General features: G+C 34.9%; 1 non-coding gene across 1 annotated transcript; it reads right to left on the bottom strand.

Moving 5' to 3' along the window:
* Positions 1-329: 329 nt before the first annotated feature.
* LOC112398082 (U6 spliceosomal RNA) lies at positions 330-433 on the bottom strand. Its single transcript, XR_003002920.1, has one exon. It is a non-coding gene; the product is annotated as a U6 spliceosomal RNA (small nuclear RNA).
* Between the last annotated feature and the right edge of the window lie 13273 nt (positions 434-13706).

A 13706-nucleotide genomic window follows, 5' to 3' on the forward strand; every position in this document is an offset into this window, starting at 1 on the left:
ATTTGAGACTTTTCTCTTTTTTCTTTTATTTTTTGAGGCCGAAATACTTTAATATCCAAAGCATTCTGTACGTAAACTGGATAATACATATTAAATTATACATTTCTATGACATTTAGGTGTTTGGGGGGCATTTTTCCTGCTTTATTGAGATATAATTGACATATAACATGGTGTAAGTTTAAGGTGTACAATGTGGTGATCGATACATGTAAATATTGTGAAATGCTTACCACAATAAGATCAGTTAGCACATCCTCTACCTCATACAATTGCCATTTTGCTGTTGCTGTTGTTATGGTGAGAATATTAAAGCTCTGCACTCATAGCAAAAATATGGAACAATTCACAAATTTGCATGTTATTCTTTCACACGTGCCATGCTAATCCCTGTATCATTCCAACTATATTATATGTGCTGCTAAAGTGAGCACTCTCATTGTTTTTAATCAGTTTAGCTTAAAGTTTTGTTGAATTTATTGATCGTTTCAAAGAACCAATTTTAGTTTTGTTGATTTTCTCTATTTTTTTATAATCTTTATTTCTTTTTTCTCTGTTCTAAACCTTATTATTTCTTTCCTTATGCTGACTTTGGTTTTAATTTGCTCTTCTTTTTTCGTTTCATAAGGTATAAAGTGATTTACTTGAGATCTTTCTTCTTTTTTAGTGAATGCATTTACAGCCATAAATTTCCTTCTTAGCAGTTCTTTCTCTGTATCCCATAAATTTTGGTATATTGTGTTTTTGTTTATACCCATCCCAAAGTATTTTAAAATTTGAATTTCAGATAAACAAAAAATAATTTGCTTAAAAAGCTTGGATGACATGTCCCTTTAATGCATTTAAAGGCAGTTCTAAAATGTATAAAGAAATGGAATTGAAAGTTACAGTTAAAAATTAAGGTGAGGTGGATGGACCTAGAGTCTGTCATACAGAGCGAAGTAAGCCAGAAAGAGAAAAACAAATACCGTATGCTAACACATATATATGGAATCTGAGGAGAAAAAAGAAAAAAGGTCATGAAGAACCTAGGGGTAAGACGGGAATAAAGACACAGATCTACTAGAGCATGGACTTGAGGATATGGGGAGGAGGAGGGGTAGGCTGTGACGAGGTGACAGAGTGGCATGGACATATATACACTACCAAGTGTAAAGTGGATAGCTAGTGGGAAGCAGCCACATAGCACAAGGAGATCAGCTAGGTAGTTTGTGACCGCCTAGAGGGGTGGAATAGGGAGGGTGGGAGGGAGGGAGACCCAGGAGGGAAGAGATATGGGAACATGTGTATATGTATAACTGATTCACTGTTATAAAGCAGAAGCTAACACACCATTGTAAATCAATTATACTCCAATAAAGATGTTAAAAAAAAAAGAGTAAGAAATGGTGAATTGGGGCGTTCAAGGCACAACTTCTCTCATCTCCCTTGGTGTCATCTTCACCCAGGTGAGACCCCCTGGACATCCCTTTTCCCATGCAGGTTCCAGGAAGCAGTCAGTTAAATCACTTTATTCCTTAAAGGTCTATGGAATACATTCGAAGGAAGGGAATATGTGGGTTGAAGGGAATGTGTGTGTTTAATTTGTTAGTAGGTGATGCCAGATTAGCCTTAGTTGTTTCTTCTTGAGCCTGACCCTCTTGTTGGGGTCATCTGCTCCTCTCTCTCTCAGCAGGCAGGGCTTGACTTCCCAGACCAGCCCCTCTACCTACTTCTTTCAGGAGACAGCCCTGCCCTTTTCCCCTGACCCATTTCATCAACAATTTAGGGTTCTGACCAGTGCTGTGATGAGCTATATTGGAGCCTATTGCAATGGGCCTGTATCCGTGCTTCCCCTCTCCCACTACCCTATTCTCTGTATCTATGTGTTTGTCTTGTTTCGTTTTGTTTGTTCATTTTTCTTTTTATTCCACATATAAGTGAAATCATACAGTATTTGTCTTTCTCCATCTGACTTGTTTCACTTAACATAAAACCCTTAATATCCATCCATGTTGTCACTAATGGCAAGATTTTGGCTTTTTTATGGCTGAGTAGTATTCCATTGTGTATTTTGTGTGTTGTGTGTGTGTGTGTACACATATGTGACATCTTCTTTATCAATTCATCCATCAGTGAGCACTTGGGTTGTTTCCATACATACCTAGGCTATTGTAAATAAAGCTGCAACAAATATAGTGGTTGTGTGCTCTTGTAAATAAAGCTGCAACAAATATAGAGGTTGTATGTGTCTTTTCAAATTATTATTTTTGCATTCTTCAGATGAATACCCAGAAGTGGATTAGCTGGATAGTATGATATTTCTGTTCTTAACTTTTTGAGCCATCTCCATACTTCTTTCCATAGTGGCTGCATCAAGTTACATTCCAATTAGCAGTTCACAAGGACTCCCTTTTCTCCACATCCTTTCCAACACCTGTTGTTTCTTGCCTTTTTGATACTAGCCATTCTGATGGGCATGAGGTGATATGTTGTGGTTTTGATTTGCATTTCCCTAATAATTAGTGATGTTGAACATCTTTTCATGTGTCTGTTGGCCATCTGTATGTCTTCTTTGGAAAAATGTCTCTTCAGATCCTCTGCCCATTTTTTAATCATATTGTTTATTTTGTTGTTGAGTTGTATGAGTTCTTTATATATTTTGGATATTAACCCCATATCAGATATATGATTTGCAAATAACTTTTCCCATTTGGTAGGTTGTCCTTTCATTTTGCTGATGGTTTCCTTTACTGTACAGAAGCTTTTGATGTAGTCCCATTTGTTTGTTTTTTGCTTTTGTTTTTTGCTTTTGTCTTTCTTGCCTGAGGAAAATATCCATAAAGATATTGCTAAGACCAGTGTCAAAGAGTGTACTGCTTATGTTTTCTTCTAGGGGGTTTATGGTTTTAGGTCTGTATTCAAGGATTTAATCCATTTTGATTTGATTTTTGTGTCTGGTATGAGATAGTGGTCTAGTTTCATTTTTCTTTGTATGTGGATTGTCCAGTTTTCCTAACACCATTTATTGAAAAGATATCTTTCTCCATTGTACATTCTTTGTTCTTTTGTCATAAATTAATTGTCCATATATGCATGAGTTTATTTCTTTGCTATCATTTCTGTTTCATTGGTCTATGTGTCTTTTTTCTGCCAATGCTATGCTGTTTTGATACTGCAGCTTAGTGGTATACTTTGAAATCAGGGAGGATGATACCTCCACTTTGTTCTTTTTCCTCAGGATTTATTTTGCTATTCAGGGTTTTTTAAGGATCCACATAAATTTTCAGATGATTTGTTCTATTTCTGTGAAAAATGTCATCAGGGTTTTGATAGGGATTGTATTGAATCAGTAGATTGCTTTAGGTAATATGGACATTTTAACAATGTTAATTCTTCTAAGCCACAACCACGGAATATCTTTCCATTTCTTTGTGTCTTGTTCAGTTTATTTCAACAGTATCTTACAGATTTTAGTGTACTGGTCATTCACCTCCTTGGTTAAATTTATTCCTAGGTATTCTTTTTGTTGTGACTGTAAGTGGGATTATTTTCTTTTTAATTTCTCTTTCTGCTAGCTTGTTGTTAGTGTGTAGAAACTCAACAGATTTTGCATATGGATTTTGTACCCTGCAACTTTATTCATTTACTATTTCTAATAGATTTTTGGTGGAGTTGTTAGGGTTTTTCTATATATAAAATTATGTCATCCACAAATAGTTACAGTTTTACTTCTTCTTTTCCAATTTTGATGTCTTTTATTTATTTTACTTTTGTAATTGCTCTGGCTAGGACTTCTTATTTTGAATAAGACTGCCAAGAGTGGGTATCCTTGTCTTTTTCCTGATCTTAGAGGTATAGCTTTCAGTTTTTCATTGTTGTGTATGTTGTTAGCTATGGGCTTGTTATGTATGGCTTTTATTATGTTGAGGTACATTTATTTTATACCCATTTTATTGAGTTTTTATCATAAACAAGTGTTGATTCTTGTCAAATTATTTTTCTGCATCTATTGAGATGATCATATGATTTTTACCCTTCATTTTGTTGATGTGGTATATCACATTGACTGATTTGTGAATGTTGAACCATCCTTGCATGCCTGGAATAAATCCCACTTGATCATGTTGTATCCTTTTAATGTATTGTTGTATATGCATTGTTAATATTTTGTTGACAATTTTTGCATCTATGTTCATTAGAAATACTGACGTATACAATTCTTTTTTTGCATTGCCCTTGTCTGGTTTTGGTATCAGGTAGTATTGAGCTCATAAAATGAGTTAGCAAGCATTCCCTCCTCTTCAATATTTTGGAAGAGTTTGAGAAGGGTAGGCATTAAATCAATTTTAAATGTTTGGTAGAATTTACCTGTGAAGGCATCTGGTTCTCGATTTTTTTTCTTGGGGGGAGTTTTTGGTTACTGCTTCAGTCTCTTTACTAGTGATCGGTCTATTCAGATTTTCCATTTCTTCATGATTCAGTCTTGGAAGGTCCATATTTTAGGTTGTGTAATTTATTGCCATATAGCTGTTCATAGTATTCTCTTATAATCATTTGTATTTCTGTGGTATCCATTGTAATTTCTTTTCTTTTATTTCTGATGTTAGTTAGCTGAGCCTTCTCTTCTTCTTTATAAGTTAAGGTAAATGTTGGTCAATTTTGTTTATCTTTTCAAAGAACCATCTCCTAGTTTCATTTACCTTTTCTATTGTCTGTTTAATCTCTATTTATCTTGCTTACACTCTGATCTTTATTATTTCTTTCCTTCTGCTGGTATGTCATATTTTCATTTTCATTGTCTTCAGGTATATTCTGACTTTTCCTTTAATTTCTTCATTGACCGAAGAGTTGTTTAGTAGCATGTTTTTCAGTCTCCACGTATTTGTGATTTTTTTCCAGCTTATTTTTTGCAGTTGATTTCTAATTATATATGCCACTGTGATCAGAAAAGAGGATTGATATGATTTCAGGCTTCTGAAATTAAATTGAGACTTTTTTTGTGTCCTAGTATATGATCTATCATTGAGAATGTTCCATGTGCACTTGAGAAGAATGTGTATTATGCTGTATTTTTCAGGAATGTTCAATACAAATCTATCAGATCTACCTGGTCTAATGTTTCCTTCAAGGCTGCTGTTTCCTTGAAGACTTTCTGCCTGGATGATCTGTCCATTGATGTAAGTGTGGTGTTAATGTCTGCTATAATTATTATGTTGCTTTCAATGTACCCCTTTAATTATGTTAATAATTCCTTTATATATTTTGGTGCTCCTTAATATGATGCATATATATTAATAATTTTTATATCTTCATGATGAATTGTACCTTTTTCATTTTATAATGTCCATCTTTGTCTCTTGTTACATTTTTTTTTGGCATAGTATGTTTGTCTGATATGGTATAGCTACACCTGCTTTATTTTTTGGCTGTCATTTCATTCATTTTGAGCCTATGTTTGTCTTTAGAGCTGAGGTGAGTCTCCTGGAAGCAGCATGTAGTAGGGTCTTGTTTTCTAATTTGTCCAGCCACTCTGTGTCTTTTGATTGCTAAATTCAACCGATTTTCATTTAGGGTGATTATTGCTATCAAGGACTTAGTAATGCCATATACACTTTTGTTTATGGTTGATATGTATTTCTATTGTTTCTTTTTCTTTGTACTTCTGTCTGCTATTTTAGTTTGGTGGTTTACTATGATGTTTTTCTCAGTTACCTCTTTCATGTTTTGTGCTCTGCTCTAGATTTGTGTTTTGTGGTTACTATAAGGTTTACACAAAGTGTCTCTTAAATAAAGTAGTTTTTTTCTTCTGATAACATCTTATCTTCATTTTTCTATACAGATTCCATCCTTTTCCTCTTCCCTTTTTATATTTCTGTTGTCTCAAATTATCCCTTTTTAAGTTGTGAGTTTGTTACTAAGTTGAAGTAGCTATAGTCAGTTTTGCTTCTTTTTCAATTTAACTTTTATGTTATAATTAAGTTTTAAACAATCTATTCTAATATACAGTTGTAATTTTCTGATACTATTTACCACCTTATTCAACATTTTCTGTACTTTTGCCTTTTTCTTTCTGGTAGAAGACCTCCTTTTAACATTTCTTGTAAGGCAAGTCTTGTGCTGATGAACTTCCACAGCTTTTGTTCTCTGGGAAAACCTTCATTTCTCTTTCATAAGTGAATGATAACTTTACTGGAGAGAGTATTCTTGGGTTACAGTTTTTAATCTTTCAGTATTTTTAGAATGGCATCCCATTCCCTCCTGGCCTGTAGAGTTTCTGCTTAGAAATATGCTGATAGCCTAATGTAGGTTCCTTTGTAGGTTACTTTCTATTTTTCCTTGGGTGCCTTAGAATTTTTTTCTTTGTCATTAACTTTTGACAGTTTTAATATAATATTTCTTGGAGAAGGTCTTTTTTCACCAAGATAATTAGGTGTTCTCTTGGCTTCATGGACATATATATCTAGTTCCTTACCCAGGTTGGGAAAGTCCTCAGCTATTACTTCTTCAAATGAACTCTATACTCCCTTTCCTTCTCTTATCCTTCTGGGATACACATTACCCTAATGATGACCTGCCTAAAAGAGATGGACAGCTTTCATGCAATTTCTTCATTGTTTAATATCTCATTTGTCTTTCCTCTTCTACTTGTGTCATTTCTAGATTCCTATCTTCAAGCTCAATAATTTTCTCTTCTGTATGGTCAACTCTGTTTTCCAATGGTTTCTGTTGCATTCTTCATCTCGTTTATTATGGTCTTTAGTTCTAGAATTACTGTTTGGTTCTTTTTTGGAGTTTTAATCTATTTGGTAAATTATTCCTTCTGTTACTTAATTTTATTCCTGAGCTCATTGAACTGTCTTTCTTAGTTTTCTTATAGTGTATTGAGTTTCTTCATGAGAGATATTTTGAATTTTCAATCAGATCACCGTAATCCATGACATTTTTTTCACTGAGGTATAGTTAATGCACAATATTATATAAGTTTCAGGTATACAACATTGTGATACAATTGTTTAAGGTTATATTCCATTTATAGTGATTTTAAAATAATGGCCATATGCTGTATGATATATTCTTGTAGCTTACACATTTTATACATAGTAGTTGATATCTCTTTATTCCCTACCCCTAATTTGCCACACCCATCTTCCCTCTCAACACCTGTAACCACTAGTTTCTTCTCTATAACTGTGAGTCATTTTCTTTTGGTTATGTTCACTAGTCTGTTTTATTTTTTAGATTCCTCATGTAAGTGATAGCATAAAGCATATGTCTTTCTCTGTATAACTTATTTCACATAGCCTAATATCCTCCAAGTCCATCCATGAAATTGCAGATGGCAATATTTCATTCTTATTTTTTCACACACACACACTGTATTTTATTTTTACAAGAGATAAATAAACTGACACCAAGCATTGTAAATGGATGACCACAACAAAAGCAACAGTGATTGCAATTACCAAACACGTAACACACTCATACTATGTCATAATATTGACCCTCAATCCAGTAATCTTCCACTGTAACAGCTCCTTTACTTTGCAGTGAAAACTGATTTGTATATTTTTTGCCTCTGAGTCCTTGTGGGATTTTTTTAATTCAAACAGAAAATCACAAAAATTATAAGCATCCTCATCATTTCACGCAGTCACATGTAATTAATTTTTTTTAATCTTGATCTTTTGTTAGCACTTTTATAAATTTATCCATTTTCCATTAGAATTCTGAAAATGCTTATTCATTCAGTTCAGCAGTATAGTCAGTTACCAGAAACCTGTAATTGTCAGAGTCTTTTCCATGAATTCATTGAAAATGAAACCCTGTTATAGGAACATTTTTGCAAAAGCATCAGAGTACACCCAGAACTGTCTGTAAATGACAAAAGACTTAAAAGTGACCATGGTTAAAGATTTGATGAAAGTTCATGATGATGCAATTGACAAGGAAATTTAGTTATTTCTGACATATACATTTTAAAGTAATAACTAGAAGTATGACTTATAACATTATACAAGAACATATAAGATGTTTAGAAATTTCATGTAATATCTGAAATATTTATATTAATGTGTTTCCATACAAATAACCCAAAGAAAGTTTAGTATTAGTTTTTTTTGTTTGTTTGTTTGTTCTTTTATACTTCAGCTTCTTATTAGTCATCAATTTTATACACATCAGTGTATACATGTCAATCTCAATCGTTCAATTCACCACACCACCATCCCCACCCCACCGTGGTTTTCCCCCCTTGGTGTCCATACATTTGTTCTCTACATCTGTGTCTCAACTTCTGCCCTGCAAACCGGTTCATCTGTACCATTTTTCTAGGTTCCACATACATGCGTTAATATGGTATTTGTTTTTTTCTTTCTGACTTACTTCACTCTGTATGACAGTCTCTAGGTCCATCCACGTCACAACAAATGACTCAATTTCATTCCTTTTTATGGCTGAGTAATATTCACGGACTCCCAAACACCATGCCACCAGGGAAGCCCCAGAACTTCTTTATCCATTTGTCTGTCGATGGTCATTTAGGTTGTTTCCATGACCTGACTATTGTAAATAGTGCTGCAAGGAACATTGGGGTGCATGTGTCTTTTTGAATTATGCTTTTCTGTGGGTATATGCCCAGTAGTGGGATTGCTGGATCATATGGTAAAACGCTTATTGAAGAGACTGTATTTTCTCCATTCTATATCTTTGCCTCCTTTGTCATAGATTAGTTGACCATAGGTGTGTGGGTTTATCTCTGGGTTATGATCTATGTTTCTGTTTTTGTGCCAGTACCATATTGTCTTGATTACTGTAGCTTTATAGTATAGTCTGAAGTCAGGGAGTCTGATTCCTCCAGCTCTGTTTTTTTTCCTCAAGACTGATTTTGCTAGTCGGGGTCTTTTGTGTCTCCATACAAATTTTAAGATGATTTGTTCTAGTTCCATAAAAATGCCATTTATAATTTGATAGGGATTGCATTGAGTCTGTAGATTGCTTTGCGTAATGGAGTCATTTTCACAATATTGATTCTTTCAATCCAAGAACATGGTATATCTCTCCATCTGTTGGTATCATCTTTAATTTCTTTCCTCAGTGTATTATAGCTTTCTGCATACAGATCTTTTGTCTCCCTAGGTAGGTTTATTCCTAGGTATTTTATTCCTTTTGTTGCAATGATAAATGGGAGTGTTTCCATAATTTCTCTTTCAGATATTTCATCATTAGTGTATAGGAATGCAAGAGATTTCTCTGCATTAGTTTTGTATCCTGCAACTTTATCAAATTCATTGCTTAGCTCTACTAGTTTTCTGGTGGCATCTTTAGGATTCTCTATGTATAGTATCATGTTATCTGCAAAGATTGACAGTTTTACTTCTTTTTTTTCCAATTTGTATTCCTTTTATTTCTTTTCCTTATTTGATTGCTGTGGATAGGACTTCCAAAACTATGTTGAATAATAGTGGTGAGAGTGGATATACTTGTCTTGTTCCTGATCTTAGAAGAAATGCTTTGTTTTTCACCATTGAGAATGATATTTGCTGTGGGTTTGTCATATATGGCCTTTATTATGTTGAGGTAGGTTCCCTCTATGCCCACATTCTGCAGACTTTTTATCATAAATCGGTGTTGAATTTTGTCAAAAGCCTTTTATGAATCTATTGAGAAGATCATATGGTTTTTATTCTTCAATTTGTTAATATGGTATATCACATTGGTTAAATTGTTTATATTGAGGAATCCTTGCATCCCTGGGATAAATCCCACTTGATCAAGGTGTATTATCCTTTCAATGTGTTGTTGGATTCTGTTTGGTAGTATGTTGCTGAGCATTTTTGCATCTATATTCATCAGAGATATTGGTCTGTAATTTTCTTTTTTTGTAGTATCTTTGTCTGGTTTTGGCATCAGGGTGAAGGTGGCCTCATAGAATGAGTCTGGGAGTGTTCCTTTCTCTGCAGTTTTTTGGAAGAGTTTGAGAAGGGGTGTTAGCTCTTCCCTAAATGTTTGATAGAATTCGCCTGTGAAGCCATGTGGTCCTGGGCTATTGTTCGTTGGAAGATATTTAATCAGAGTTTCGATTTCAGTGCTTGTGATTGGTCTGTTCATATTTTCTCTTTCTTCCTGGTTTAGTCTTGGAAGCTTGTGTATTTCTAAGAATTTGTCCATTTCTTCCAGGTTGTCCATTTTATTGGTATATGGTTGTTTGTAGTAAGCTCTCATGATCCTTTGTATTTCTGCAGTGTCAGTTGTTATTCTCCTTTTTCCTTTCTAATTCTATTGATTTGAGCCTTCTCCCTTTTTTTCTTGATAAGTCTGGCTAATGTTTTATCATTTTTTTATCTTCTCAAAGAACCAGCTTTTAGTTTTATTGATCTTGCTATTGTTTTCTTTGTTTCTATTTCATTTATTTCTGCTCTGATCTTTATGACGTCTTTCCTTCTGCTAACTTTGGGTTTTGTTTGTTCTTCTTTCTCTAGTTCCTTTACTTGTAAGGTTACATTGTTTACTTGAGATTTTTCTTGTTTCCTGAGGTAGGCTTGTATAGCTATAAACTTCCCTCTTAGAACTACTTTTGCTGCATCCTGTAGGTTTTGCTTCATTGTGTTTTCATTGTCATTTCTCTCTAGGCATTTTTTGATTACCTCTTTGATTTCTTCATTGATCTATTGATTATTTAGTAACCTATTGTTTAGCCTCCATGCGTTTGTGTTTTTTACGTTTTTCTCCTGTAATTCATTTCTAATCTCATAGCGTTGTGGTCAGAAAAATTGCTTGATATGACTTCAATTTTCTTAAATTTGCTGAGGCTTGATTTGTGACCCAAGATGTGATCTATCGTGGAGAATGTTCCAAGCGCACTTGAGAAGAAAGTGTAATCTGCTATCTTTGAATGGAATGTCCTATAAATATCAATTAAATCTACTCGAACCCGTGTCCCCTGCATTGGCAGGCTGATTCTCAACCACTGCGCCACCAGGGAAGCCTTTTAGGTTTGTTTTTGTAGATCCTTTCCTTCTCTTGTGTTTCCCACTTAGAGAAGTTCCTTTAGCATTTGTTGTAGAGTTGGTTTGGTGGTGCTGAATTCTCTTAGCTTTTGCTTGTCTGTAAAGCTTTTGATTTCTCCATCAAAGCTGAATGAGATCCTTGCCGAATCTGAATGAGATCCTTGCCAGGTAGAGTAACCTTGGTTGTAGGTTCTTCCCTTTCATCACATTTAAGTATATCATGCCACTCCCTTCTGGCTTGTATAGCTTCTGCTGAGAAGTCAGCTGTTAACCTTATGGGAGTTCCCTTGTATGTTATTTCTAATTTTTCCCCTGCTGCTTTCAATAATTTTTCTTTGTCTTTAATTTTTGCCAATTTGATTACTATGTGTCTTGGCATGTTTCTTCTTGGGTTTTTCCTGTATGGGACTCACTGTGCTTCCTAGACTTGGGTGGCTATTTCCTTTCCCAAGTTAGGGAACTTTTTGACTATAATCTCTTCCAAATATTTTCTTGGGTCCTTTCTCTCTCTCTTCTGGCACCCGTATAATGTGAATGTTGTTGCACTTAATGTTGTCCCGGAGGTCTCTTAGATTGTCTTCATTTCTTTTCATTCTTTTTTCTTTATTCTGTTCCACAGCAGTGAATTCCACCATTCTGTCTTCCAGGTCACTTATCCATTCTTCTCCCTCAGTTATTCTGCTATTGATTCCTTCTAGTGTAGTTTTCATTTCAGTTATTGTATTGTTCATTTCTGTTTGTTTGTTCTTTAATTCTTCTAGTTCTTCGTTAAGCATTTCTTGCATCTTCTCGATCTTTGCCTCCATCCTTTTTCTGAGGTCCTCGATCATCTTCACTATCATTATTCTGAATTGTTTTTCTGTAAGGTCGCCTATCTCCACATCATTTCATTGTTTTTCTGGGATTTTATATTGTTCCTTCATCTGGTACATAGCTCTCTACCTTTTCCTGTCTATCTTTCTGTGAATTTTTTTTGTTCCACAGACTGTGGATTGTAGTTCTTCTTCCTTCTGCTGTCTTCCCTCTGGTGGATGAGGCTATCTAAGAGGCTTGGGTATGTTTCTTGATGGGAGGGCCTGGTATTGGGTAGAGCTGACTGTTGCTCTGGTGGGCAGAGCTGAGTTAAACTTTAATCTGCTTGACTGTTGATGTGTAGGGCTGGGTTCCCTCCCTGTTGGTTGTTCGTTAGTGTGTTGATGGACACTTAGGTTGCTTCCATATCTTGGCAATTGTAAATCCTGCTGCTGTGAATATTGGGGTGCATGTGTCTTTTGAATTAGTGTTTTTGTTTTTTTCAAATATATAGCCAGGAGTGGAATTGCTGGGTCATACGGTAGTTCTGTTTTTAGTTTTTTGAGAAACTGCCATACTGTTTTCCATAGCGGCTGCACCAATTTACATTCGCACCAATGATGTACCAGGCTTCCCTTTTCTCCTCATTCTTGCCAACATTTCTTATTTGTGTAACTTAGGTTGCTTCCATATCTTGGCAATTGTAAGTAATGCTGCTGTGAACATTGGAGCACAATCAGCATTTCGAATTAGTGTTTTCATTTTCTTCAGATATACACCCAGCAGGGGAAATGCTGGGTTATGTGGTATAATAGTTCTATTTTTAGATTTATTTATTTATTTTGCTTTACTGGAGTATAATTGCTTTACAATGATGTGTTAGTTTCTACTTTATAACAAAGAGAATCAGTTATACATATACATATGTTCCCATATCTCTTCCCTCTTGCGTCTCCCTCCCTCCCACCAATCCTCAAGTCCATTCTCTAGTAGGTCTGTGTCTTTATTCCTGTCTTACCCCTAGGTTCTTCATGACATTTTTTTTCTTAAATTCCATATATATATATGTTAGCATACGGTATTTGTCTTTCTCACTTACTTCACTCTGTATGACAGACTCTAAGTGTATCCACCTCATTACAAATAGCTCAATTTCCTTTCTTCTTATGGCTGAGTAATATTCCATTGTATATATGTGCCACATCTTCTTTATCCATTCATCTGATGATGGACACTTAGGTTGATTCCATCTCCAGGCTATTGTAAATAGAGCTGCAATGAACATTTTGGTACATGACTCTTTTTGAATTATGGTTTCCTCAGGGTATATGCCCAGTAGTGGGATTGCTGGGTCATGTGGTAGATCTATTTGCAGTTTTTTAAGGAACTTCCATACTGTTCTCAATAGTGGCTGTACCAATTCACATTCCCACCAGCAGTGCAAGTGTTCCCTTTTCTTCACACCCTCTCCAGCATTTATTTTTCTAGATTTTTTGATGATGGATACTCACACTGGTGTGAGATGATATCTCATTGTACTTTTGATTTGCATTTCTCTAATGATTAATGATGTTGAGCATTCTTTCATATGTTTGTTGGCAGTCTGTATATCTTCTTTGGAGAAATGTCCATTTAGGTCTTCTGCCCATTGTTGGATTGGGTTTTTTGGTTTTTTTGTTATTGAGCTGCATGGGATGCTTATAAATTTTGGAGGTTAATCCTTTGTCAGTTGCTTCATTTGCAAATCTTTTCTCCCATTCTGAGTGTTGTCGTTTGCTATTGTTTATGGTTTCCTTTGCTGTGCAAGAACTTTGAAGTTTCATTATGTTCCATTTGTTTATTTCTGTTTCTGTTTTCATTTCTCTAGGAGGTGGGTCAAAAAGAATCTTGCTGTGATTTATGTCATAGAGTGTTCGGCCTATGTTTT

Source organism: Neophocaena asiaeorientalis, unplaced genomic scaffold (assembly GCF_003031525.2).
Source record: "Neophocaena asiaeorientalis asiaeorientalis breed wild unplaced genomic scaffold, Neophocaena_asiaeorientalis_V1.1 scaffold1281, whole genome shotgun sequence".
NCBI classification, from domain to species: domain Eukaryota; kingdom Metazoa; phylum Chordata; class Mammalia; order Artiodactyla; family Phocoenidae; genus Neophocaena; species Neophocaena asiaeorientalis.